The sequence below is a fragment of the Myotis lucifugus genome, unplaced genomic scaffold (genome assembly GCF_000147115.1).
Source record: "Myotis lucifugus unplaced genomic scaffold, Myoluc2.0 scaffold_417, whole genome shotgun sequence".
In the NCBI taxonomy this organism is placed as follows: Eukaryota; Metazoa; Chordata; class Mammalia; order Chiroptera; family Vespertilionidae; genus Myotis; species Myotis lucifugus.
In genome coordinates this window covers 170614-198406 of record NW_005871465.1, presented here as the reverse complement: position 1 = coordinate 198406, position 27793 = coordinate 170614, and the positions used below count along the sequence as shown (strand labels likewise).

Here is a 27793-nt window from a genome sequence, read left to right as displayed (position 1 = left end):
GACTGAGGGGTCCTGGGTTCGATTCCAGTAAAGGGCATATGCCGGCGTTGTGGGCTTGATCCCCAGTGGGGGGTGTGCAGGAGGCACCTGATCCATGATTCTCTCTCATCATTGATGTTTCTCTATCTCTCTCCCTCTCCCTTCCTCTCTGAAATCAATAAAAATATATTTTAAAAAAATAAAAGTAGATCCATATTTTTTACAGTTTTGAATTTTGTTTTTCATTGACTGAAACATTAGAATCATTTTTTTCATAGCACACCTTTTTGCTATAAACCTAGGTTTATATTATGAATACTCAAAATATATTGCTGAGAATTGTCTAAATTCTTTAAAAAAAATCTCCAAATAATTTCATAGCTCAGTTAAGCTTAATTTTAAAGTACATATGTTGCGCCCTGGCCAGTATGGCTCAGTTGGTTGGAGTGTGTTCCATACACCGAAAGGTTGAGGGTTCGATTCACAGTCAGGGCACATACCTAGATTGTGGGTTCAGTTCCCGGGTGGGGTGTGTACGAGAGGCAACCATATTTCTCTTCTCTCTTCCTTCCCTTCTCTAAAATCAATAAACATACCCTTGGGTGAGGATTAAAAACAAACAAACAAACAAAAAAACGTTGCAGTTAACAAAGCATTCAACCAGCACTTTTCTGACAAAGCTCTACAGTAAACTATATAGGTCACAAGTTAATGCACTTTTATTTCCATAGCAACAACTAGTTGTTGTTATGAGCTGCCAATTCTATTTGTATAGTTAATTACACTCTTCAAAGTAGCTCACCATCCTATTTGTCCCTTCCAATAGCCCCCTCAGTAAAGTATACAGGAGACTTCTCATTTCAGTTTTCAAGATGTGGAAACCAAGGAGGTTCATAAGCTAGTTACCCACGTTCAGACTGAAACTCCAGTCTCTCGAGCCTGTATCGATGCACACCAACTGTCACTTCATCACCTTAAGCTCTTTCCAGGGCAAACTGAACTGTGTAACTAAAAAGATGCAATAGCCTGATTGCCAAAACTGCAGCAACGACTTCTGTGAAAACGTTACTTCTTGAAAAAGTTTACCCCTCATGGTCCTTGCAAGATAATGTGCTAGTTGAAACTGCTGAATTAAGATAGCATGGTGTGGAGATGCTGACACCGCTTTCAGATAGCTCATAACATGTTTGCTGTAGGCCACATCCACTCCAATACACAGTTCACCCTGGACTGCTCATGATCCAGGTACCTGGCTTGTTTTCTTCTGTACCCTGGCTAGTGCACAGGCGAAGAGAGCTCCCACACAGCTCTTTACCTCTGTTCTAAGTAATTACAGCAAATGTACATGGCAGTGATTCTATTCATGATCCTCAAACACTGCTGGAAAAAAGACTAAGATACAGAATGACTTTAAAGATCAATAACACTTTTCCTTTTAAGAAAGAAACAAAAAAACTCAAGCAAAATGTTCCACTTCCTAAATCAGACGTGGAGGGACTCAGCGGTGGCTCACCTTTGTCCTCCCAACCTTTTAATATTCAGCTCAGTTTAACTTCCCTCAACCAGCACAGACTTGCTGTCATGCCCAGCAGTCCTGGGGAACAGGACTGAACTCAGAGTAGGATGTCAGTCAGCATTCAGGCTATAATTTATTGCAATCAATATGTATCGGACTTCACTCTCCTATATTATACGCAATTCAATTCTAACAACTCCATCAGGTATTATTATACCCATCATTTGGCGAGAACTGGGGTAAAAAAGTAAATTGCCCAAGGTCACACAGCAACAAATGGCCGATGAAGGACTTGAACCAGGGCCTTAACCTTAACCAAAACTTAACCGTAATACCAAAACTGCCTAGCCCTCACTTACAATGCGAACGGGATCATAAAATAAACGCATGACCTTGGACCAGTCATTTCATGGCTCTGGGCCTGGGCCTGCTCCTCCGCTGGAAAACCTGCCCACAGTAAGCTTCTAGCGCTTTCCTGCTTTAAATGACTGGTGAAATCCCGACTGGACTGCTCCCCACCTCCGCAGAGGTGGAAATAATAAGACTGAAGTTTTTCAATCACTGCATTCTAGCACATTCTCCATCCCTTCAGGGTGCTCGGTTTCAGTCTTCGCTTTGCGGTTCTATATTCAAATAATGAACCTGTAACACGGACCCTACACGTTCCGGGGTCTGATACCGCCTCTCCCCACGGAGGCGGGCGACTAGGCCCGATCCCACTCCAGCCCACCTCCTGGCTTCCCCGGCAGCCAGCAAACGGCCTAAGAAAGCTCTAGAAGCAAAGCCACAGGAGCAAGGAGCTGAGGTCAAGGGAGGCTCTAGAGCACCTGCCACGCCTCCCGACCCCAACGGCGCGACCTGGGCTTGGCTCTCCCACCGAGGCGGCCGAGATTCGGGCCTTTACCCCTCATGACCCGCGCGCGGGCCGGGGCCTGAGCCCTCGAAACCCGGCCCGACCCCCCGGCCCCGCCCGGCACCTCGGCCGGAACGCGACGCGCCCAGACCCCTGGGGTCCTCACAGGCCCGAAGACACACGCAGGCCTCCAGTCTCACCTCGAGCCTCCCAGGGACCGCCGGCGGCGCCCGCGCTCCTCCCGCCCGCACACCAGGCCCCACGCTGCAGTGGAGACAGCAGCAGAGGAGGCCCGACCGTCACGTGCCACAGAACCAAAAGGCCTGGGCTACCGCTGCGACCGCGCGAGCGAGCGAGCACGGCCGCACCAAGTCCAGCCCAGCGTCCGCCCCTCGCTCCTGAGTCGCTAGGGCCAGAGCAAAGTCCCGCCCCCCCGCGCCAGCTCCGAAACGCGGTTGGTCAGCCTGGCCATCGTTCTAATCACCTTCCCAGACGCCCCCTAGGGCTATTCTTCGTGGAGTGTGGCGATTGGCTGGGAGTGCGGCAGGAAGTAGCTGTTGGTTGGATGGGAGGGGAGGGGGCGGGCCAGAGCGGAGAGGAGCGCGGGCGCGCGCCCAGGGGCGGGGCCGGCTGGCGGGCGACGCCGCGCCCCGGTTCCCTAGTGCTCTAGTGGGCGGGCTGTCTGGCGTTCCGTCCCAACCCCAGTGGTTTCGACCCCTTGGCTTTGGGGCCCCGGCCCCAGCGCCTGCATCCCGCTTTCTTCGCTGGGAGGGCAAATAGCGGGCGGTAGGAGGAGTGGGAGGTCTGGCGTGCCATCGGGAAGGGCCAGTTCCCCTTGCAGCGTGTGCAAGGCCCCCACGGGGTGCTGGCGGGACCCGCAAGGGCTGCCGCCGCCAGCCCTGGAGGCGCCTGCACGGCGCGGTGTGACCCCATGTCATGCATCACCTTCCTGCTGGGCCTAGCAGCCTGCGGCAGCCAGAGAACTAGAGTCCAAAATGCTATAATCTGAACACAATACAGTATACAGATGATATATTATAGAACTGTACCCCTAAACCTATATAGTTTTATTAACCAATATCACCCCCAAATAAATTCAATTTAAAAAATACTATAATCCAAGGTTTTTTCAGCTTTCAATTTGTGATGTATCCTGACGTAAGATTAGACATAAGGTCGAGGAGACACACTGACAGCAGGATTGAGCGAAAAGGGTGGTGCAATGAAAAAAGATGTCAAACACACCACCATTTTTAAACCCATCTTCAGTTTTCAATATGCTGAGAATCTCGGAAAATGGAAGTAGCCTGAGGCTTTCCTTGACCTTTCCTGCTCTGCCTTCCATTTGTTTGTATACCCAAAAGCTGGTCCCAGTGATACTGACGTAATAATCTTGTCACAGGAAGGAGTAAAGGGAAGACTAGATCATCTAGGCATGCCATTTATACAGCTTCGCTAATTCAACACTCTCCCAGGTCTGTTTCCTGCGGGATCAATGGGGGAAGGGACTGGACAGAGGCCGTTTAGACACATGCCCAATAAGGCCTGCGTGATGTGGGAGGGTGCCCACCTGGGAATAAATTAGTGGCCGGAATAGGTGTGGCCACTGCAAGGGCACAAAACCTGAATATTTAAACCTCTAATCAAAGGAGCATGCTCTCTTGATTTTTACTCTTTTTTTTTATGTGTTTTTGTTTCAGAGAGAGGAAGGGAGAGAGATAGAAACACCAATGATGAGAGAGAATCTTTGATCTGCTGCCTCCTGCATACCCACTACTTGGGATCTAGCCCGAAACCTGGGCATGTGCCCTGACTGGGAATCAAACCTCGACCTCCTGGTTCATGGGTTGATGTTCAACCACTGAGCCACACCAGCTGGGCAGTGTTTATTCTTTTGCCTCTCTTGGCTTTAGCCTTCTGGCCCTCTCGGGGGACTCCTGTTGCAGGGGGTGCTCTCTCCTCCACCCACAGGGCCCACAGCCATGTGGGGTCCACACAATGGACTAATGAACTTTAATGACCCGGCTGCAACATGGAATGAAAGCTCTGGACACTGGCCCTCCTTTGGGCTCCACTGAGCCCACAGCTGCCCCTCTTTCGGGACTGGTTTAAGGGGCATGAGACTTTGGAACCCAAGGAATGTAACTCCTCGCCAACAAAAATCATTCATTCACCCATGCAAATCTTAGAAAATTCTTTTTCTGCCCTCGCCTGTTTTGCTCAGTGGATAGAGTGTCTCTGCCTATGGACTGAAGGGTCAAGGGTTCAATTCTGGGTCAAGGGCACATACCTCGGTTGCAGGTGTGTGCGGAAGGCAACAAATCAACGTGACTCTCTCACATTGATGTTTCTCTCTTTCTGTCTCTCCCCCTCCCTTCCACTCTCTCTAAAATCAATAGAAAAATATTCCCAGGTAAGGATAACAACAACGACAACAAAATTCTTTTTCTGAATCACAAGAGCCACCCACTCCTACTAGTGTCGGCGAAATTGGACCCCCTAATTCCCCTGGCAACACTAGGATGGAAAAAACTAGAATCAGTAGGTGGAAAGCCTATTCCAGGACCAGCTTTATTCCCTCCTGCCACCTGGGTGGAGGAAAAAAGAGTCAGTGGTTTGTGATTTGCATGAGTTCAGTATTTTCCAACTCTCAGCCCCACAATTTGTGTAAGGGAGCTTTGCTTTCCTGTTTCCTAGGGAAGTGGATATTCAAGGCACACTAATATTCTGGATGCCACATGTTCCAAATAATGAGCTTAAAATGTAGTTGTGGGAACTGTGTATGTGAGCAAAAGGTATAAGCTAAAATATGGTAGTACTCAACGGAATTTAATGGGGTTTAAATTGGGAGGACCTGTTTTCATCTAGAATGGCAGAGAAAGAGGCAAAACCTGAGTTGGAACTGGAAGGACATGCAGTATTTCTACAGATGGAGAGTTGGAGGGCGGCTTCTTTAGATAAAGGAACAGTCTATGCCAGGGGTGGGCAAACTTTTTGACTCGAGGGCCACAATGGGTTCTTAAACTGGACCGGAGGGCCGGAACAAAAGCATGGATGGAGTGTTTGTGTGAACTAATATAAATTCAAAGTAAACATCATTACATAAAAGGGTACGGTCTTTTCTTTTTTAGTTTTATTCATTTCAAACGGGCCGGATCCGGCCCGAGGGCCGTAGTTTGCCCACGGCTGGTCTATGCAGTAACAGGAACATGGGTGTCAGTGTGTTTAGGGACACCATGTATGGGAGTGTTTGGGCTGGAGAAAGGTGTTCGGGACAGTGATGGGCAGTCAGCTCCAGAGCTGGGTTAGGAGCAGGCCTTGAAGGCTTAGTGAAGGACTTTGTAGGGAGATAGTTTATTTTTTTAAGTTGATTTTTGAGGGAGAGAGAAAACATCAATTTGTTGTTCCACTTACCTGTGCATTGATTCATTAGTTTAGGAGCTAAGCATTAATACAGGAAGGAATGTGATGGCTGGGAGTGGGATCAGAGCCTGGGCCTGCTTTGGGGGGAAGTTGCAGCATTCGTGGGCCTCCCAGGGGACCAAAGCAGGCTCCTGCCAAGGGGAGTATCGCCTCTCCCTTCCCCCAAAGCAGTGGTTCTCAACCTTGGCTGCACATTAGAATCACCTGGGAATCTTTTTAAACTCCTCCGAGGAGGAGGCCCAGAAATCAGGATTTTAAAAAGATTCCCAGGTGATTCTAATGTGCAGCCAAGGTTGAGAACCACTGCCCTAAAGAGAGGAAGGACAGGCTTCTCAGTCTCCCGGGATACAATGTACAACCGGTCCTTCCTGCTCCAGACTGTGGAGGGAAGGAATGAGCAATAAAGGGGAAATTCCACTGCTGGGCACGTACCCAGTAGAAGATAAAATGGCACAGAGGGAGGTACTTCCACTTTGAGGCATGTGCAGTAGGATTAAGTTGGCACCATAAGGGGGAGTGTCTAGCCTGGGAAAAGGATTGGATTGGATAAGGGACGCAGAACCCTGGTATATCTAGGAAATGGATTGCTTAGGGGAAGAATTCAATGCAAGCCCATCAAGGATTGGGAAGTTGATTGCTTGGTTTAAAGAAGAGCCTGGTCCTTCCCAAACCCAAAAATCATATAATCCCAGTTTAACAAAGACGCTCTCCCCCTTCTCCCTTCCTTTTCCCCTCTCTTTCTCTCTAACATGTGCTTGCCCATGAGATCACGCATTTCATCGCAGCCACACAGGCCTAGCAGCTGCCTGGGATTTGCAGCAGATCATGCAGGCTCCAAAGGACTAATCTTTAATGTGTCACAGATTCTCTGAACACTGGTCTTAGTTCTGGGCTTGATGAAGACAAGGCTGGACTTTTTCCAGGGTAGGACGGATGGAGATGAAACATTGGGAACCTGGGGGCAGCCTTCTATTTCCACCCCAATAAATATTACCATGCCACTACCTCCCATATGTGGGTCCTGGAATGCTTTCCTTGCAACTCCATGAAAGAACACGATTTCCAGCAGCAAGACATGGATTGATTCTTGTATGTGCCCTGACCAGGGATCAAACTCATAACCTTGGCATTTGGAAGGATGCTCTAACCCACTGAGCTATCTGGCCAGGGCCTGTAGGGAGATAGTGTAGATTTTAGATATGGGTCATGATTTAGGTGTTGATGAAGTATTATTTTAATATTGCTCCAGAGAGTTCTGAAAGAGGGGAGACTAGCAGTTATAAGGTGGGTTAGGAAGCCACTTTTTGCAGTTGATTAAAGGGCAGAATTAGGAAATGCCAGTTATATGGAGACAAAAGCATTAAATGTTGACACTGAAGAATAGTTCGTTGGACTCAGACTAAGGAAAGAGGAACCAAAGCCAACACTTTGGTGTGAGCCTGGGTGACTGGAGGTGAAATGTAGAGCTCCCCAAAAAAGGGAATTCCAGTTTGGCTGATCCTGAGGATCCTGGGTCTCACCCAAGACAGAGCAGGACTGTAGAACCTGTTAAAGATCCTGCTAGGGATTTTCCAGCTAAAATTCCCAGGCATGGAGCCCGTACCTGGGAATGTGACTTGACTGGGAATCAAGCTGTGACCTCCTGGTTCATAGGTCAATACTCAACCACTGAGCCATGCTGGCTGGGCTTCCCCCCCACCCCTTTTTTAAACAATATGAAACAGCCACTGTTTATTAACTGACCAAATTACAAAAATAATAATGGTAGACACCTCAGTTCACCCTATATAATAAAAGCCTAATATGCTAAGTGTCTGGTCGTCCATTCAACCAATCAAAGCATAATATGCTAATGATATGCTAAGGTCGCTCAAACACTGGCTATGTTGTGCACTGACCACCAGGGAAGACACTCTGACTGGTAGGTTAGCTTGCTGACTGAGTGAGACTGGCAGGACACACCCTGGAGCCCTTCTGTGGCCAACCTCCCGTGTCTCTCCCCGGCCCCAGTCGTGCACCAGTGGGGTCCCTCGGCCTGGCCTGCACCCTCTCGCAATCTGGGACCCTTCAGGGTATGTCAGAGAACCGGTTTTGGCCCGATCCCACAGGCCAGGTCGAGGGACCCCACTGGTGCACGAATTCATGCACCAGGCCTCTTGTCCTTCTAATAAGCCTGTTGATCTAGTCCCTCCTGGAGAAGATACCATAGTTTTCTATGTATAAGACGCTATTTTTTTCTAAAATCATTAGTCTGAAAATCAAGGGGCCTCTCACACACAGAAGTCAGCTGAGGAAGGAGCTGCGCGGGTGCGTGGCTGGTCAAACAGGCTTCCTCCAATCATGAGCCTTATTGTTACTGATGTCAGCTGATGCTGTAATTGGAGGTGGAGGTGGAGCATGTGTGCAGATGCAACAGGGACTGGAGCATGCTGAGCCCATAAAGATGTCAATAAATAAAAAGATAAATACCAGTAAGCGATTGTCTTACTCTGCAAAATTCAAACTGAATGTAATCAGCTATGCAAAAATGCATGGAAATAGAGCTGCAGAGAGACAATTTGGATCTCCTCCCACTGAGTGTATGATCAGACAGTGGAGAAAACAGGAAGAACAACCCCTCAAGATGCCAAAAAAGAAGAAGGCCTTAAGAGGAAAACCAGCAAAATGGGCAAACTTGGAGCAGAGGCTTAAGACTTGGATTATGGAGCAGCGCCAGAGTGGCTTATGTGTGTCAACCACGCTTATTCAATGTCAGGCAAGAATGTTTGCAAGCGAAACGAACATTGTTGATTTTACAGGAAAGGCAAATGGTGCTTCAGTTTCATAAGGAGAGAAGGGTTGGCCATGAGAACATGAACAAAGTTAACTCAGAAAATGCCACCAGTTTATGAGGATGATCTCATATACATAGACGGCGACTCAGAAGACAGCAGTGATATAATAGAAGCTGAAGAAATTGACATGTCTGGAACTAATAGTGATGAAGAAGAGAGAAGTGATGCAACAGAGGCTGAATAAAGCGATATGCTGCATAATATCATAGTACTGGTATATAAACATTACCTGTGGTGATTACTAAATAAAAATGTGTTCTGTTTTATGTTTAAAATATTGATTTATTAATTTTGGGTTGGAAAAGTGGGGAGCGTCTTATACACGGAAAAATACGGTAATTTGCAGGCCATAGAAGTTGAAGGCTTTCCAATAGTATGGATCTCATGAATCAGATCCTCCATGCAGACGATGCCACCGTTACCATGAGATGGAACAATCTAAGTGTTATCTGCCAGGGCAATTTGCTTCTTATTGATTTTGCCATAACCACACTTGTAGACCCATCCATTTCTGACTTCAGGTTTGGGTATCCCCATGCAATATACGGTTCCACAATCCCCAGTACGTTAACTGAAGCTTTGTGGAGCTTAACAAAGGAGCCATTGAAGATCCAGCGAAGGCAGAGAAGCTGAAACACTTTGCAGACAGACCTTTTTGGCTCACACTGTTGAAACCTGTGATCCTGATGAAGAATCCACCTTTTGGGTCCCATATGGAAGATGCCCACATTCCTTGCCATCCTCTCCATCTAAATCTCAGTTCTGTCCATCTGCCCATATTTGTTGTGACAGTGCTTAGCTTTCTTATAGACACGCTGCCTCCTTGCCTTTCAAAGTATCTTTTGGGCAAACTTCTTTCTCAGGCACTTGATCTTCCCCCGCCCTGCGGGGTTTGACGGGAATGGAGCCAGACAGGTCCGGTCTCATGCGATTTCTAGGCACACGTGGGTGGGCAGGGACTTGACTCTGGGTCCTGTGGCGTGCTCCAGACTCTGACAGGAAGGAGATTTTCATATTCATTTTACTAATTTTCTTTCATCTCTGCACTTCTATTTTAGAGAAAGGGCAAATAGCAATATTAAAATATTTCCTCTAATTAATTCCCTTTTAACGTGCATGAATTTCGTGTGCCAGGCCACTAGTATCCTCATAAATAGAAACTTGGACAAACAAGCTTCCTGAAAAGATGCATGAGAAACTACCAAGAGGTTGATGCTGAAGAGGGAGCTGAGGCTTTGGAAGTAGAAATAATCAATTAATTTTCTGCTTTTGTGCGTAGTGTTTTTTTTTTTTAAAGATAGAACATACAGGGATGGGGAAAAGTAGGTTTACAGTTGTTAATACGGAAAAAGACATGCAGGTTATGATTGTTACAATTGCTTTATTAACTCTGTGCTTTGTGTACTTACCCACTCCTGTATATTTAAAACCCACTGTAAACAAAATTTTTTAAACAATTCCTCCTTCTTATCCAGCTGCTTCTTATAACTTAACTTGCTTCCACCCCACCCACATAGCTGCCCTCCTGCCTGCTCATCCCCACCCTCCTTTGCTTGAAGGAGAAAGTGGGGGAGCATCTTATAGTCCCATCAGTCCTGTCTTATTAAGCCAGTAGTGGTTGTTTCTCTCTACCCACACTAATCTGGCCTTGTTGAATCAAATTGATAGGAAATAAAAAGGTCTGTAATTATGTCAACTAAAGTTTCTTTTATTACAATGAAGTTTTTAAAAATATATTTTTTTATTGATTTCAGAGAGGGGAGATAGAAACATCAATGATGAGAGAGAATCATTGATCAGGTGCCTCCTGCATGCCCTTTACTGGAGATTGAGCCCACAACTCGGGCATGTGCCCTTGACCAGAATTGAACCCAGGACCCTTCAGTCTGCAGGCTGACACTCTATTCACTGAGCCAAACTGGCTAGGGCTGAAGTTATTTTTTGCATTCATAAACCATATATATTTCTTCTTTTATGAATTATCTATTCATTCCATTTGTTTATTTTTGTACTAGAGGCCCGGAGCACGGATTTGCGCACGGATGTGTGCACTGGTGGGGTCCCTCGGCCTGGCCTGTGGGAATCAGTGACCTCCGGCCGGGCCTTACCCACCAGCTCATCGGGCTCCAGCCTGCTGTCCGCATCGATCCCACACAGCACGAAGTAGTGTGAGAAGTGGCAGGCAGCCGGGGAGGAGCTCAAGCCCGGGGTGGGCGCAGCACTGCTCCCACTCATCCCGGCCCCCCTGCGCCTGCCCCCTTTGCTGCTTGGGTGCCCAGGGGGAGTGTCCATTGGAGAGGCTCATGCCACCACAGCTGCACTCGCCAGCCATGAGCCTGATGTCTGGTGCCCGCTTATCAGCTGAGCAGCACTCCTGCTGTGGGAGCACACTAACCACCAGGGGGCAGCTCTCCTGCATTGATCATCTGCTCCCTGGTGGTCAATGCGCATCACAGCTACTGGCCGGTTGTCCAGTCAGGCTTTTATATATATAGACTAGAGGCCCTCTGCCTGGCCTGAGCCTTCTCCCAATCCAAGACCCCTCCGGGGATGTCAGATAGCCGGTTTCAGCCTGATCCCCCAGGCCCGATTCAGATAGGAGGGAGCCCAATCCTGTGCATTGAGTGTCTGCTCCCTGGTGGTCAGTGCGCATCATAGCGACCGGTCATTCCACCGTTTGGTCTATTTGCATATTAGGTTTTCATTATATAGGATTACAAATTTTGTCTTTTTCAGATTGTAGGAAAATTTATGTATTAGGATTATCTACTATAATAATTTTTCCCCAGTTTAAGAACTTTTAATTTGGGGCTCTTTTTGGTTATAAGGAATAGAAATATATTGAAACAAACTCAAGGAAAGCAAAAAGGGATGTCAAAGAACCTGGGAGAGACAAAGGAATACTGCCTGGCCTTGTGCCATCTGGAGCTGGGAGTTGGCATAAAGATTGCTTTTCCTGTTTTCAGACCTGACCTCTGTGCATTGGCTCCATCCTCCTCCCTCCCTCATCAGGCACTTCTACTCACTACCCCTTTATAAGGTGCAATGTGCCTGCCAGCTCTCCTTGTACACTGGCCCCTTAGCTCCATGCCCAATTGGAGGCCTTCATATAGTACATAGGACCAATATGTCCCCAATCCTCTTCAGATGGGGAACTGTAACTGGACAACCAAGGGGTCCGGGCTGCCTGTCACTACTTGAGCCAATCTCCCAGCAGAGACAGGGTTGGATCATTTATGAGCATTTATTCCAATATTGCCGGCAGCAGGGAGAGCAGCAGGTCACCCACAAAATCTGCTCTGATTCTCCTTGCCAGTTGGCTGTTTATATATACACACGGGAGAAGGTAGCTACATGCAGCTGAGAGCTACAAATGTAACATGGAAAGGGGAGGGTAGAGTCGGCAGTCCGGCCTTCAAGAGCTGAAAGTCTGATAACTAGGTGTCTAATCTTCTATGATGTTATAAACAGCTCAGCCTGTTCCTGGGACAGGAGAATGGTCAGCATTCCTGAGAAAAACTCCCGGAGGGGGTCAGGGTCCAGGTGCAGCAACCAAATCAAAGCGTGTCCTATTCTTAGCCTGTCCTCAAAATGTATTTCTTTTCCGACTAATGGACCCATCTGGGCTCCAAGGTGTCTTCTCTTTTACAGGCCCGTTTCATCCTCCAGTTTCCTAATGTCGCCCTGGCTTGTTTGGCTCAGTGGATAGAGTGTCAGCCTGCAGACTGAAGGGTCCTGGGTTCAGTTCCGGTCAGGGGCACATGCCTTGGTTGCGAGCTCGATCCCCAGTAGGGGGCTTGCAGAAGGCACCTGATCAATGATTCTCTCTCATCATTGATGTTTCTACCTCTCTCTCCCTCTCCCTTCCTCTCTAAAATCATTAAAAATATATATATTTTTAAAGGTGAATAATTTTTAGACAACTGTGGCTCTGTTCTTATTACATGTCCTTCCCCACTCTCAGAACCTCCTCCTGACTGTTGGAACCCAGTTGGCAATCTATCCATTCTGTCTTCTGGCTGAGGTCCCCCACGGAGCCCCATCCTCTGCCTGTAGTCTCCTTTCCTGGACTGTTCCTCAGCTACTAGCACAGGACCTCCTTATCCTCCTCCAGAATTTAGATCTGTTTCCGCAACCCTACATTTAAAATGTTCAACTTTATTGTACAATTCCATGGTTCTGATAATGCATAATACATAACCATGTAATTACCACATAATGAAGATAAGGAACATTTTTATTACCCCAAATGTTTCCTCTGCAGTTCTTTCTTTTCCCCTGACACCAAATATGTGTTGTCTTCTAACATCAATTCTATCAATTTGATTCAATCCAGACACTAATGTTAACCTAAAATTAAGAAGCCAAAATGAAAGGCAACAAGCATTTTTTAAAAACGTACTTCAGTATTTGTGTGTGTGTATTTAAATGTTTTTTATTGATTTCAGAGAGGAAGGGGGAGAGAGAGAGAGAGAGAGAGAGAGAGAGAGAGAGAGAGAGAGAGACATCAATGATGAGATAATCACTGATTGGCTGCCTCCTGCACACCCCCCACTGGAGACCGAGCACGCAACCCGGGCATGTGTCCTGGACTGGAATCAAGCCTGGGACCCTTCAGTCCACAGGCCAACGACACTCTATCCACTGAGCCAAACCAGCCAGGGTGGCAACAAGCCTTTTTAAAAACTGATTTTAGAGAGAGGTAGGGGGAGGGAGAGAGAAACATGAATGATGAGAATCATTGTTTGGCTGCCTCCTGTGCTCCCCCTACTAGGAATTGAGCATGAAACTAAGGCATGTGCCCTGACCAGGAATCAAACTGTGATCTTCTGGTTCATGGGTAGACACTCAAGCACTGAGCCACACCGGCTGGGCAACAAGCATTTATTTGGGATCAAAGAATTGCAATTTGGAAAGCACAGATTCAGACAGAAACCCAAATAGTGTCCCAATTACAGGGTTAAGGCAAGGGGGTTTTTATGAGAAAACTAGTGGCCTAGTGCACGAAATTCATGCACATTAAAGGGAATTAATTAGCGGAAATATTTTAATATTGCTATTTGCCCTTTCTCTATAATAGAAGTGTGAGAGATGAAAGGAAATTAGTAAAATGTATATGAAAATAATATATAAATTTATTAATAAATAAACAGTAACAAAAGGATATAACAACAACAGAGGCATGATACAAAAACATGATAGGAAAACAACAAAAACATGATATAAAAATAACAGTGATGCAAACAATGACTGATAAAGTGATTAAACTTATTCTAATATCTCCCTGTACACCACATTAAGAGTGAAAACACTTTCAGAGTGCTTGACTAATTTCCCCTGTGATGAAGTATTTAGAACTTTAACTTTAACGTCACATGCTCTTCGAACTCGAGAGAAAGCAACATATAACTGACCATGTGTGAAAACGGGTTCAGGTAGGAATATGCCTACTTTGTCTAGAGTTTGTCCTTGTGATTTATTAATAATCATCGCAAATGCTGGTGTCACCGGAAACTGTCCTCGAATTAATTTAAATGGGAGGCCAGTGTCAGATGGGGACAAATCAATTCTTGGAACCAGAACAACCTCTCCCTCTGCAGATCCTGTTAATACTTCAGCTTCAATAATGTCAGGTCGTAATCTTTTGGTAATAAATCTAGTACCATTACAAAGACCCATTTACTATTAAGATTTCTCAATAGCATGATGATTGCACCCACTTTCAATTTTAACTTATGACCACAGCATTCCCGAAGGAGTAATACTATTAAGAACTTTGAGGGGGCCGTAACCGGTTTGGCTCAGTGGATGGAGTGTCGGCCTGCGGACTGAAGGGTCCCAGGTTCGATTCCGGTCAAGGGCATGTACCTTGGTTGTGGGCACGTCCCCGGTGGGGGGTGTGCAGGAGGCAGCTGGATCGATGTTTCTCTCTCATCAATGTTTCTAACTCTCTATCCCTCTCCCTTCCTCTTTGTAAAAAATCAATAAAATATATTTTTTTTTTAAAAAAAAGAAATTTGAGCCGAAACTGGTTTGGCTCAGTGGATAGAGCGTCGGCCTGCGGACTGAAAGGTCCCAGGTTCGATTCCGGTCAAGGGCATGTACCTGGGTTGCGGGCACATCCCCAGTGGGAGATGTGCAGGAGGCGGCTGATCGATGTTTCTCTCTCATCGATGTTTCTAGCTCTCTATCTCTCTCCCTTCCTCTCTGTAAAAAATCAATAAAATATATTTAAAAAAAAAATAAAAAAATAAAAAAATAAAAAACAATCATTTAAAAAAAAATAAAAAAAATAAAAAAATAAAAAGAAATTTGATGGGAAAATTTTCCTTTTCAGCATCATCTGTTGAATCAATGGAATAATCACTCAAATATGTGAAAATCTCCATCAAATATATCCAAATTTCTTCATTTAATTTTTTGTTTTATTTATTTTTATTTTTTAATATATATTTTTTAAATATTTTTTTATTAAAGATATTACATATGGTGTCCTTATCCCCCACGGTTACCCCCTCCCCCTCCACCCCCCCACCCTGCTCATGTCCATTGGTTAGGCCTATATGCTTGCATATAAGTCCTTTGGTTGATCTTTCCCCTTTCCCCCCCACCCTCCCCTACCTTCCCTCCAAGGCCCGACAGTCCAAACAATTCCTCTCCGTCTCTGGATCAGTCCTTGTTCATCAGTTTATGTTGTTCATTATATTCCACAAATGAGTGAGATCATGTGGTATTTATCCTTCTCTGACTGGCTTATTTCACTTAGCATAATGCTCTCCAGTTCCATCCATGCTGTTGCAAATGGTAAGAGTTCCTTTTTCTTCTTCCTCTTCTTAAAGAATACCTTTCAGCATTTCATATAATGCTGGTTTGGTGGTGATGAACTCCTTTAGCCTTTTCTTATCTGTGAAGCTCTTTATCTGACCTTCAATTCTGAATGATAGCTTTGCTGGATAAAGTAATCTTGGTTGTAGGTTCTTGCTATTCATCACTTTGAATATTTCTTGCCATTCCCTTCTGGCCTGCATGGTTTCTGTTGAGAAATCAGCTGACAGTCGTATGGGTACTCCCTTGTAGGTAACTGACTTTCTTTCTCTTGCTGCTTTTAAGATTCTCTCTTTGTCTTTTGCTCTTGGCATTTTAATTATGATGTGTCTTGGTGTGGTCCTCTTTGGATTCCTTTTGTTTGGGGTTCTCTGGGCTTCCTGGACTTGTAAGTCTATTTCTTTCACCAGGTAGGGGAAGTTTTCTGTCATTATTTCATCAAACAGGTTTTCAATATCTTGCCCTCTCTCTTCTTCTGGCACCCCTATAATTCTGATGTTGGTACGCTTGAAGTTGTCCCAGAGGCTCCTTACACTATCTTCATATTTTTGGATTCTTTTTTCATTTTGCTTTTCCGGTTGGGTGTTTTTTGTTTCTTCATATTTCAAATCTTTGATTTGATTCTTGGGATCCTCTTGTCTGCTGTTGGATCTCTGTATATTATTCTTTATTTCAGTCAGTGTGTGCTTAATTTCTAGTTGGTCTTTTTTCATATCCTCCGGGGTCTCACTAAATTTATCGGCGGTTTCCAGAAAATTCTTGAAAAACCTTATAAACGTGGTTTTGAACTCTATATCCTGTCGTTTGCTTTCCTCCATTTCTGTCATTTCTGACCTGTTTCTTTGTCTCCGCATTTTTTATGCTTCCCTGTGTTGGTAGAGTGGCTTTGTGTGCTGGGTGTCCTATAGGGCCCAGTGGCTCAGCCTCCCTAGTTACCTGAGGTGGACACTCTTGGTGCGCCCCCTTGTGGGCTTTGTGCACAGTCTTGTTGTAGTTATGCCTTGATTGTTGTAGGTATCACTGGGAGGAATTGACCTCCAGGCCAATTGGCAATGAGAATCAGTTGTGTCTGCAGTGTGAGAACTTCTGTGCTGAAGACACCCTTCTGGGGCAAGACTTGCTTCAGTGGGGCTTTGGTGCTCACTGAGTCTTCCCCCTGAGTGTGTCCCTTATGGATCTGAGGAGTTGTAATCTGGATGGTCCCACTCTGACCACTGGGTACACTGGCTCTTGGATCTAAGGAGGTGCTAATTTAGCCTCTGCCTGAGGTTACCCAGCAGGAGCTACGAAGAGATCTGCAGATTCCCCTTCCTTTTTTGGGGTTTGGAGGTGCCCAGATGAGGCCCAGCTGTGAAGCAATGCAAGCTGCTGTGGGGCCTTGGGCCTTCTCTTGGAAGTTCTGGGTCTGTCTGGCCCAGCTGCAGTTTGTTAGGTAATTTTCAGGTTGCAAAGGGCCAGGGCATTCATATGCAAAAGCCTCTGCCGAAGCCTGGGTGGGGCGGGGTCTCAGAAGCAACAGGGCGGAGCAAGCAGCTATGGCTGCTCCTCAGCCCTGCCCTAAGGGGCCCCTCGTCTCAGTGTCCCAGTAATTGCTGCAAGCACCTCTGAGGGAAAGCCGCCCTCAAGTTCCGAGTTCTGCCCGCTGCCAGACAGTCCAGTTTCTCCCCGTATGAGTCCTGGGTCCCCAGAGACTTCCCGGAACCGGAGTTCAGAGCAGTTGGGAGCTTGTGACTCCCTCCTGATTCAAAAAGACAGCCGTGTCCTCAGGTGCCAGCCCCTTTCCGCACGCACTCGAGCCTCCATACCTCTGCACTTTACTTCCGCAGCTCCTCTGAGTCTCAGTGTGCTTTTCTCTTTCCTTCTAGTTGCAGAATTTCCACTCAGCCAGCCTTCCTGTGGTTCTGGATGATGTACGTTTTGTCTTTTCGTTGTATTTTTGAAGTTGTTGTGGGAGGCAGCAATTTCCGGTGTTTACCTATGCCACCATCTTGGTTTCTCCTTTAATATATTTTATTATATCAATTATGAGAGATAATTATTGATCAGTTGCCTCCTACACGCCCCCTAATGGGGATGGAGCCTGCAACTTGGGCATGTGCCCTGAACAGGAACTAAACTGTGACCTCCTGGTTCATGGATCAACACTCAACCACTGAGCCAAACTGGCTGGGCTAAGGTATGTTATCTTATGTGGACAAAAAGGGGCCACATACTAACCCTGAAAAGCTCAGGGGAGGCATGTGTGGCGGCCTTACAAACTCAGACCTAAAATAACCACAAAGGATGGTCTGAAATTAAAACGTTTTAACTAGAGACAGTTTATGGCAGGTAGTCATGTCCTAGGCTAGAACCTTCCCTGACAAAAGTCCATCTTTACCTTAATTGAGCCTGTCTATTGCTCTTTGCATCTATGATAATATACCTATGGAATATCAAAATAAGTTCCTCTTTCTGGACCCATCTGAGCACAGGTACTGTACTAGAGCAGAGACCACAAATCCCCTCGTTGTTATTGAGTTAACTGGTGCCTGTTAACCATCCTGCACCCACCTATGTAAAAGTGTGTGCCCATCATTTTATTTTTTATCCAATCTCAGAAGTTTCCCTCATTTGCTGTCTCTTTCTTCCCTAATCTATCACCAATGGATTTCATGTAACCCACTTACGTCTTCTCTTTTGATTGTAATGTATAAAATAAGGCACAAAACTGCTATTCTCTGGTGCATTTTATCAATCCATTGAGAGTTTGCTTCCTGGCAATTGTCATCAGATTGGCTCAAATAAACTCACAAAAAGTCTCTATAGGTTTGAATGTTTCTTACGATGACACTTAAATGCAAAAAGAGAATAGACGAGTTCACTTAAGGCAGAGCTTTTCAACCCTTTTCATCTCATACACATAAATTATGTAGTAAAATTGTGTGGCATGCCAAAAAATATTTTTTTTGCCAATCTGACAAAAACAATAGGTATAATTTTGATCCATTCACACCTCACAGCTATTGTCATTTTTTAAATTTGTGGTGCTTCCTGAAGGTAGCTATCTAGAACAGATTAGCATTTTTTCAGATCTATTTATTAAAACAAAATATTTAAATATTTTTTCAGAGTACTGCAGATTACCAAGAACTGCATGGAACTAATTTTAAGGCATAATGAGTAGGAAGCAGCATGAAAACAAGAAGTGTCACCGCCCAGCCCAAGGAGAAGCTGAAGAAAAAGCAGCCCCACAGGAGGATGAACCAGAGGGGTGGGCTTCTTTCCAGCTAAATCTGCTCTTCCTATAAAGGCACTTTGCAGAAAAGGGAGTGTATAACCAACTCTACAGAAAATGGAGGTGCTGCCCAGCCTGTGTGGCTCAGTGGCTGAGGTCACGGTTCGATTCCCGGTCAGAGCACATGCCCAGGTTGTGGGCTCAATCCCCAGTAGAGAGTGTGTAGGAGGCAGCCGATCAATGACTCTCTCTCATCATTGATGTTTCTATCTCTCTCTCCCTCTCCCTTCCGCTCTGAAATCAATAAAAAAATATTTTTAAAAATGGAGGTGCTGGGTAAAGTGTGTGCATTTTTTTATAACTGTGTTCTTGTGTTCTGTATTGTTTGGTTTATTGTTTTTATCAAGTTTTATACAGGTGCAGAAAAAACTTAAAGCTACATTAGCACAGAGAACGGTTTACTGTTGTTTCAGAGAAAGGCTAATATCACTGAGTATCTTAGAAGCTGGACTGAAATCACATGGTTTTGCTTCCCTAGTTTTGCAAGTATTCCTCTTGGTTGCCAAGAGAAGGGATTCACTGACATCCACAGCAACTATGGCATTTGCTGTGGTGTGGGGAAATTAAAACTATTTAGGTCCTCTTCTCCTTTCCTCTGTGCCATGAGAATGAACTTCCTGTCCTTAAATTCAGACCTCTTGAGACTTGGCACTCCTTTTCTCACAGGTTTCAAATCTAGTATTTTCATTGACAACACTGAGGTGGAGTCCCTCAAAGGGGCCAGGGACTATTGGGCTGTTTGTGTTTGTGTGCATTTTTTAATTCTGCAATTTTAATTAAATGTCCTCCTCAAATAGACTTTCTTTGGTTTTGTAGCTTTTCCTTTTCTATAGTCTATGGAAATAGGGAAATTTGAAAGTTGCTATATACCATGGTCACCCATTACCTGCCTGAAAAATCGTGACTCCTAATGCAAATTATCTTTAATAACACAGACACAATTTGGAGAGAGACAGACAGAAAAATATGAATGAGAATGAGAATGAATCAGTGAATCACTGGATCACTGGCTTGGATAAAATATTCCTGGACTCTAATTTCATATCATTCAGACAACCTTCTGAGGCTCATTTGAGGTCTCAAGTGTCCTGATGATAGGAAAAGAAAAGTGATATTGGAAAGTGAGTGTGAGGGTTTATTTGTGGAAACTGACATTCTAGTTCTAAAATTAGGATGAAATTATAAGTAAAATTACATGGAAATTCAAAGGACTGAGAAAGCCAAAGCAATCTTTAAAAACATATTGTTGAACTAGAGGCCCGGTGCATGAATTCATGCACAGGTGGGGTCCGGCAAGCCCACCCTGATGGGGGCCAATCAGGCTGGTGGGGGAGAGGGGATGCAGGAGGTTGGCTAGCCAGCGCCACCCCCAATCATGGTTGGGGGGGGGCGATCGGGGACTGGGCTGGCTGGGGGTAGAGGCTGTGGGCAGTTGGGGGTGCCGATCAGGGCCCTGATCGGGCTGATTGACCACCGCAGTGTGCGTCATAGCGACTGGTCGTTCTGTCGTTCCAGTCGCTTGGCTTTTATATATATATAGAGGCCTGATGCACGAAATTTGTGCAAGAGTAGGCCTTCTTTCCCCTGGCTGCCAGCATCGGCTTCCCTCTGGCACCTGGGACCTGGGCTTCCCTAGCAGCCCCAGCTTTGTCCAGAAGAACAGAAGGATGTACTGAAGTATGTCCGGTCTAATTAGCATGCTATGCTTTTATTATTATAGATTACTAGAGGCCTGTTGCACGAAGAGATTCGTGCAATAGGCCTTCCTTTCCCCTGGCTGCTGGCACTGGTTTTCCTCCAGCACCTGGCACCCAGGCCTTCACTCTGGCTGGGCTCCAGCTGGAGCCTGCCCCGCGGCCGTGAGGCTTTCGCTGCTGCCCCGAGGCCATGAGGCTTTCGCTGCTCCGTGGGCCCCGGGGCTGTCAGGCTTCGCTCCACTGCTTGGAGCCTATGTATGCAAATTAACCGCCATCTTTGTTGGTGGTTAATTTGCATATCGCTCTGATTGGCTGGTTAGCTTAGCGAAGGTACGGTCAATTTGCATCTTTGTCTATTATTAGGTAAGATTTGCACTACCAGCTATGAAGATTTATTATAAGCTACAATAATTAAGAAAATATGGCTCTAGCTGGTATTTCTTAGTGGCTAGAGTGTCAGTCCACGGACTGAAGAGTCCCAGGTTTGATTCCAGTCAAGAACATGTACCTCGGTTGCAGGCTCATGTTGGGGCACATGTGGGAGGCAACCAATCAATGTGTCTCTCTCATATCAATGTTTCTCTCTCCCTTCCTTTCTCTCTAAAACATCAGTGGAAAATATCCTTGGTTAGGACTAACCAGGAAAAAAAAAGAAAATATGGTATCAGTGCAAGAATAGATAGAGGCTTCCAGTCAAGATAGCAGCATAGGTAAATGCAGTACTTGAATCCTCCCACAACCACGTAAAAAATACAACTAATTTGCCTTGTTGCTACAGAGAGAGCATGATGGGTCACCAGCAACTCTACTGAAGCCATCCGAGGAAATTCGGCCAGGGTTCTCATTTGTGCTATGTCTGCTCAAACCACCAGTCTGATCTGGAAGTACAGCCTCAACCTGTGCCACCAATATTTCCGTCAGTATGTGAAGGACATAGGCTTCATTAAGTTGGACTAAGTGAACTTCATGAATGGGTAGTTCAAGACATCTACCTTATGACAGAATGCTCTTTGTACATAAAATAATTTTAAAACCTTCAAATATAAAAAAATACAACTAATCTTCAGAACAACCATCATTCAGAACCACTTGAAATCTGACTGAATGGAAGTCCTACAACTAGGGAATTAAAGAAGAAGCCACATGAAGACTGGTAGGAGTGGCAGAAGCACAGAACAGGCTGGACCCACACTTATGTGTGGCCTTTTTTTTTATTCAGGAGGGATATCTTGGCTGCTGCAGTCCCCCCTGAAAAGCAAGGGGTCACAACTCCATACTAGATTCCTTCTGCCCAGGCTTCCAGTGCCAGGAAGAGAAGTCCTTATAATTTCAGGCTATAAAAACGAGTGGGGATTGAATCTGAGAATGATGCAGGCTGCTGGAGTCTGAGGAAGCTCCTGTTAAAGGGCCTGTGCATGGAATTATTCAGACTCACTCCCTCCGAGTTCCAGCACTGGGGCAGTAGCTTGAAAGGAACCAGTAACATGTGGGGAGGAACTGGATTGTCTGGCATCAGAGCAAGAACTTGGGGGTGGCTTTCTCCCAGACAGAGTGCTTGCAGGGCTCACTACTCCTGTGCTGAGACCTCCTCCATCCCAGAGCTGACTGGTAGCCATCTCTGAGTTTCCATCAGCCTGCGTCACACTGTTTGTTCCATCCTAGTGACTCCCTGCAACCCTGGCCCATCCAATTTGCAGCCCCAACCAAGCTGTTTGCAGTTGCTTCTTCATATGAATGGCTTGTCCTGGCTCAGGCTTCAGACTTTGCTAAAATCTCTTAAACAAGCAGCAGCTGGAGTCAACATGCTCCAAACCTGTCAATAAAAGGCCCAAGAACCAGCACTAGCATCACCCCGCCTTGATTCACAGCTGGGCCTCCTTTAGGCACTTCCTAGCCCAATACAAGTGGCAGCCATCTGCAGATTTCTCTTTAGGTTGTGCTGGTTGGCCCCAAGCAATGGCTGACTTTGCACCTCCCCAGAGGCCCCAGAGCCAGTGCACCTGGTGGACATCTTCCAACCACATTGGATTACAACCCTCCCACCTCAATGAAAGACACACTCAAGGGGCAGAGTCAGTGAGCACAAAAGCCCCACTGAAGCAAGTCCTGCTCCATAAGGGTGTCTCCTGCACAGCAGTTCTTCCACTGTAGTCGCAGATGGTCCTCACAGCCAATTGGCCTGGAGATCAATTCCTCCTAGTAATGACAACAGTAATCAAGGCTCAACTACAGAAAGACTGTGCACACAGCCCACACAGGGGTGCAACTAGAGTGCCCACCCAGCTCAGGTGACTGGGGAGGCTGAGCCACTGGGCCATATAGTATATCTAATACACAAGGCCACTCTACCAATTCCAGGAGACATAACAGTTCTACCAAATACAAAGAAATAAGCAGCCAAAATGCAGACAAAGAAGCATGTTACAAATGAAAGAAATGAAAGCAAGCAAACTACTGGATACAGAGTTCTAAACAATGATTATAAAGTTAGTCAAGGATCTTAATGAGAGCCTCAGAGACCTACTGACACTTTCAAAAATCTTAGTATGTCAAAGACATGAAAAAGACCAGTGAGAAACTGAGCAAAAACTAACTGAAATAAAGAATAATTTACAGGGATTCAACAATAGAGTAGAGGATTCTGAGAATCATATCAACAATTTGGAATGTAAGGAAGCAAAAAACACCCAAAGAGAAGAGCAAAAATAATAAAAAAAATAAGAAGACAGTGTAAGGAGCCTCTGCGACAACTTCAAGCGCACCAATATTCGCATTATGGGAGTGCCAGAAGGAGAAGAGAGAGAGCAAGATATTGAAAATCTATTTGAAGAAATAATGACATAAAACTTCCCCTACCTGGTGAAAAAAATAGACTTACAAGTATAGGAAGCACAGAGAGTACCAAACGAGAGGAACCCAAAGAGGCCCACACCAAGGCACATCATAATTAAAATGCCAAGGTATAAAGACAAAGAGAGAATCTTAACACACTGGGGACCAGTAGTTTTATTGCTAGCTTTACCCAGTGGCCAGATAAGTTTCTATTGAACGAGTACAAAAAAAAACGTTTTACATAAATGTTAAAGACATGCTTTAAAATTAAATACCCATTGCATTTGAAGTTATTTATTACATGTTCTTACAAGTTAATATCTTTTTTTTTAAATTCTCGTGATTGGCCACAAGCCTTAGAATAGAAAATATGAAAATTCTCATGATCCCGTCTGTAATGTGTTAAAAGCAGCAAGAGAAAAGCAGTTACTTACTTACAAGGAATACCTATATGACTGTCAGCTATTTCTCAACAGAACTATGCAGGCCAGAAGGGAGAGGCAAGAAATATTCAAAGTGATAAATAGCAAGGACCTACAAACAAGATTACTCTACCCAACAAAGCTATCATTTAGAATGGAGGGTTAGATAAAGAGCTTCACAGACAAGAAAAAGCTAAAGGAGTTCATCACCACCAAACCAGTATTACACGAAATGTTGAAGGGTATTCTTTAAGAGGGAGAAAGAGAAAGAGAAGAGAAGGAGAAGGAAAAGGAAAAGAAGGAGGAAGAGGAGGAGGAGGAGGAGGAGGAGGAGGAGGAGGAGGACAACAGCAGCAACAACAAAAACATAAAATGGCAATAAATACATATCTATCAACAACTGAATCTAAAAATCAGAATGAAAGAACAAGAAATCTAATGAACAAAATAAACTGATGAATAAAATAGAATCAGAGGCATGGAAACATGGAACAAACTGACTAATCTCAGAGGGGGAGCGGGGGATGGGGGTGGGGAGAGATTAACCAAGTATCTTATATGCATATATACATTTACCTATGGACACAGACAATAGGGTGGTGAAGGCCTGAGGCAGAGTGGGAACCACGTGGAGGAGGACAATGATGGGGGGAGGGGAAGAGGGTACATCTGTAAAACTCTCAACAACAAATATTATTTTAAGATTCAAAAAAAGGTAAAAGAAAAGAAAGGCAAGCCACAGTCTGGAAGAAAATACATCCGACAAATATGTAGCATTAAATAACTCCTTATACTCAATGACAAACTATCTAGTACAAAATAAATGGACAAGACTTGAACAACCTCACCAGGGAGGGTAACAAATAGCACATGAAAAGACACCCAACATCATTAGCTGTGAGAAATTAAATTAAAACCACAATTTAGATACACCTACTAAAATGACTACAATTAAAAAGATTTACTATGCCCTAGCCGGTTTGGCTCAGTGGATAGAGCATTGGCCTGTGGACTGAAGGGTCCCGGGTTTGATTCCGGTCAAGGGTACATGCCCAGGTTGTGGGCTCGATCCTTAGTAGGGGGTGTGCAGGAGGCAACCCATCAATGATTCTCTCTCATCATTGATGTTTCTATCTCTCTCTCCCTCTCCCTTCCTCCATGAAATCAATTAAAAATATTTTTTTAAAAAAGATTTACTATACAAAGTGTTGTCAAGTATGTGGAGGAACAGAAACCCTTTCACTGGTGATGGGGATTTGGTCAACCATTCTGGGAAGTTTCGTAACTTCACAGAGAAGTAAACATGTGCCTACCATATGACCCAGTCATTCCACCCCTGAGTACTCATTCAAGAGAAATGAATGTACATGGACACCCAAAGGCTTGTACACAGGTGTTCATAGCAGCTGTACTTGTAATAGCCCCCAAACTGGAAACAACCCAAATTTCCATCAACAGATGGATAGAAAAACAAATTGTGGTATTTCCATACAATGGAATACTACTCATCAATAAAGGGAATGAATTGTTGATAAATGCAGCATGAATGAATCTCAAAATAATTATGCTGTAATGATGAGGAAAAGAAGACATTTTGGGGGCAGGGGGAGACTAGCAGCCTGACTCTGTACCTAGTTAATTAGTATCCCTAATGCACATTCCTGTTCGCCTATAGTCTAGTCACTGCCCCTTCCTTAATTATCTGGTCTTGCAAGACCTGTTTACCTAAATACTCACATTTTACAGAGGCCATAAACCATGAACAAGACACCCCTCTGGGGTTTTCAGTGCTGGCACCAAGCCAGGCCTTTAGGTGTGGTCTCATGGCCCCCATCCCAACACACGGGGCTTTTTGCAAAGCCCACGAAAGGTCCGGAAGTCTGATCCACACACAGGGGACAAAGAAACCAAAGGGTATAAAGAGAAAGCTTCCCCATATTGGTTGCTCAGGATTTGGAAACAGGCTCCCCTGAGTCACGGTACTAGTACATCTGGAAATAAATGGGTTTTTCCTGTATCTCCGAATACTCCTGTGTGTGTATTTTCCTGTCGCCTGGTAAATTCTGTAACAGTAAGAAGATAGTGCAAAAAAGTGCATACTAAATTGCCCTTATATACAATTCTAGAAAATGCAAATGAATCTATAGTGATAAGACAGAGGAAACTTCGGATAATGGATACCTCCATATCCTGATTTCATACATTATCAGAACATATCAAATTGTACATTACAAATATTTGTATTTTATTGTCAACTATAACTCAGTAAGTGTTCTAGAAAAAAAACTGTCCAGGAGGTGACACAGCCCCCTGGCTCTGGAGGTGTGAGCTCCCCCGGAGCTGGGTCTGACCCCTGGTAAAGAGGCCTAATTCTGTGGTGCAATTTCTGCAGCTTCCTGTGGGATTGGGCTGAAGCTTATCGCCGCTTGAGGCCACACTTTAACTTCCCTGCAGCTCCTTTCCCTACCCTGTCCCGCGTTCCTCACTCCCTTCTTCCAAGAGCCCTTCTCCAATAAATCAAACAATTCTCACCCCAGGCTCTGCTTCTAGGGACTCTGGCCCATGACACCCTGTATTAACCTCACCTTGTTCACTCCCCTAGAACAAATTCCTATCTCAGGCTGTGCTGACCTCCTCCCCCCAAGGATAGCTTCCACACATCCCTAGAGGAGCACCTCCAACACAGCAGGCACTCAGTAAATGTGCTGAATAAAAACAGGAGAGCCCAGGGTCTGTTTTATGGCTTGGCAGGCAACACCTCTTTTGTCGTGGCTGATCTGGCCTGGAGGCATTGTGAGTCATAACAGGTGGACATCAGCTGAGTGGTTCAGAGACGGTGCCAAGCCTGGGGCAGCAGCTCAGCACCTCCAACGCAGCCTCCAGGTGTGGGACAACACGCAGTGAGGATTCTCAGGGAAGGGTTCTCTGGAAAGATGCAACCTCAAGTGTGAGCCTGGTTGTACCTCTTGGGTCCTTTGTAGGCTTTCGAAGATGTGTCCCTGAGCCACAGCTAGTACAGAGCACCGCCCAGCCTCTACCCAGCTATACGTGAGGAATAAGCGTGTGTTGAACTAATGAAGGCATGACAGAGGGACCCCCGCCCCAGAGTTCTTTCCCTTTTTCACACTGCACGGGGAGAAGAGGAACTTAAGAAAGCATCTAGTCCTCTTCTCACATACAACAGAATCAGCACCTACAGGGAGATGAGGGGTGGGGAAGGGGGAGCAGGAGAATGGGACCTGTCTGCTTTCGGACTTTAGCTTCCTTGAGGATGTGGTCTGCTTGGGACCAAAGTCAGGTGTAGTCTGCAGAACTGTTACCGCAAGCCCTAAGCATAGGTCCTCGCCTGGGCACATGCCCCGGATGACACCGAGCACGCTGGACTGTGAACTATCCACAAACACGCCTGGCTTCCCAGCTGGACCAGCAGCATCTTGAAGGCAGATGCAGGCTGCAACCCCCGGCCTCGACCAGGGCCTGGCACAGAGCAGGTGCTAGTTCGAGGTTGCAGAATAACTCAGTGATGAGGGCAGTCGTGCTGCTGGTTGTGCTAGACATCCTACCAAATACTGTGCAGGCCCAGACCCGGCCCTGGTGTTGGAAGCCTTCAGCAGTGCCCTCTTCCCCTCAGCGGGAAGTCTGTGCACTCCTCCCCGTCCAGCTCCCCCTCCTGCTATTCCCAGCTAAGTACTGGGCACCAACCCCACCCCAAGTTCCTCCTCGCCTCTGGACCATGCAAGCCTTGCCTGGCTCTTCACTCGCCCTTATCCACCCCCAACCCTCCTGGCAAAGTCCCGCACATCTTTGAAGTGCCTGTCTCTGGTCTTATTTCCTCCTCCCCCACCCGTGACCCCTCCCAGCAGCCACCCAGGGCTCGGAGAGCAGGGGTCTGGTTCTTCATTGGCATTTCTGTCCCCAGGGCCTAGCCCAGGGCGGCCTTTGGGAAGATGGTTTCGGGGGACTGCTGCGAGTAGGACTGTGCAGGGATGGGCTCTCAGTGGCCAAGACCTGTCCACCAGGCCACGCGATTTGAGGGGTCAGGCTTCACCGAGCAGGCTGCTCAACAATTCTCACCTCGGCTCTGCTTCTAGGGACTCCGACCCATGACGCCCTATATTAGCTCCTCTTGTTCGCTCCC

The 27793-nt window shown here is 45.8% G+C and overlaps 1 protein-coding gene and 2 pseudogenes across 2 annotated transcripts in view; 1 reads left to right on the top strand and 2 right to left on the bottom strand.

Moving 5' to 3' along the window:
• Positions 1–2705, bottom strand: part of CANX (calnexin) — a 31862-nt gene extending 29157 nt beyond the window's left edge. The window contains exon 1 of one of the 2 annotated variants that reach the window (XM_023743888.1): positions 2549–2705. The gene's annotated coding sequence lies outside the window, so the exon portion shown is untranslated. The remainder of the gene's footprint in view (positions 1–2548) is intronic. The other variant, XM_006102537.3, reaches the window with a different exon arrangement.
• Positions 2706–4902: 2197 nt separating this feature from the next.
• On the bottom strand, positions 4903–18565 carry LOC102422632 (annotated as a pseudogene).
• Positions 18566–21189: 2624 nt separating this feature from the next.
• Positions 21190–21358, top strand: LOC102442297 (annotated as a pseudogene).
• The last annotated feature ends 6435 nt before the right edge of the window (positions 21359–27793 follow it).